Source organism: Suncus etruscus, chromosome 5 (genome assembly GCF_024139225.1).
Source record: "Suncus etruscus isolate mSunEtr1 chromosome 5, mSunEtr1.pri.cur, whole genome shotgun sequence".
Taxonomy (NCBI): domain Eukaryota; kingdom Metazoa; phylum Chordata; class Mammalia; order Eulipotyphla; family Soricidae; genus Suncus; species Suncus etruscus.
The window spans coordinates 34,864,894-34,866,508 of NC_064852.1; positions in this window are offsets into that span (position 1 = coordinate 34,864,894).

Consider the following 1,615-nt stretch of genomic DNA (forward strand, 5'->3'; position numbering starts at 1 on the left):
TGCCTCAGCTCCTGCCCTTTACTGGGAAAAAATTCCGGCCAGCAGCTTTCTCTCAACCAGGATAGAAGGCAGAAGGCAACTACAAATAATTCGCGAGTGTTAAGCTCTTTTGTGGACACCTAAAAAATTAAGCTGTAGAAGTTAGTAAAACGCTCAGGGTGACGTATGCCAGTCGACAGGCTTTATTGAGGGGAGAGCAGGGTTTTATGCCCTGCTCCAGTGGGAGGAGTAGTAACATAGGATTGAAACATAAACCAATCAGATTTGTACAAGTACAACAATTTTAACCAATGGGAGCACATTTTGATGGCGGGAAGGATAAGGAGGAACCTGGCAGGATGAGGGGAGGGGAAGCAAATTCTTAAACAAATAGCTAACTGATATTTACGCAAATACAATTTTTTGTTTAGCCTATTTTCCATTTAGATCTTTCTTTTGTGCAAGCAATAAGGATCACAATTTAAGCTTTACAAAAACATATCTATAACTATGTGCTTGAGAGCAGGCACAAAAACAGATTCCATGGAAAGGTTAAGGAATCTGGTTAAGCCAGATTCTTTGTGCTGAGCTAAATTTATTTGCAGAGTTTCCTGTTGGTTCGGGGCTATGCAAACTTTGTGGCTATCAGGCAGGCGGTGGAAAATTCATCCAGAGTTCCATTGAATATGTGGGTGCACGGTCGCCCACAGCCATCCTTCTGCATGCAAGGCAAAAAACGCCTTACCTCCATGCTATCTTTCTGGCCCCTCATTGGCAACGTGTGTACTGTCCAAAGTGAAACAAAAGATGTTTCACTTTCATGTCTGAGTAATTTAAATACAATATTCCAAGTTCAATTTTTTTCTCCTAAATTACTTATCATACATTTGAATATCATTTCTGTTATTTTTGGGGGGGTGGGCCACGCACAGTTTGTTGGTACTCAGGATTTATTCTTGGCTATGTGCTCAATAGTCACTCTTGGTGATGCTCAGGTAGCAGCATACATTGGAATTGAAACAGTGTCTACTGTATGCAAGAAAGTGCCTTAGTCACTGTATTAGCTTTCTAGCCTTCAGTGTACCTTTCTCCATGGTCGATGATATGGTCGGTTTTAGTTTTTCTATTTTTGGTGGAACTCTTATCAGTGAGATCCATTTTATTGTTCATTAATTTTGTTACACCATATATATGCTGATAAATGCACGGAGATACACACATGTATATATTATATAGTTATATAATATATGTATTTATATATTTATATATATATGTGTGTATATATATATATAAATAAAGTTTTAGTTGGACCAACAATCTCAGGGGTGCTTAAGTGGGAATTAAATCAGTGTTATAAATCTGCTAGTCGAGTTCTCTGACCTGTCATCTATGTCCTGACCCCTATCATTTCTGTTCTAATTAACAAGAATTTTATCTTTTCCAAGTAGTTCATTCTTGTTTTTATATACTTGATCAGATTTTTTTTATTTGTTTTTATTTTTGGCCACACCGGACAGTGCTCAGGGTTTACTCCTGGCTATGAACATTAAGTGAAAATATAAAAAAAAATATATCTAAACACCAAACTCAAAGTCAAAGACAATAGAATCAATACCCAATTTACAACAAGCTTTAC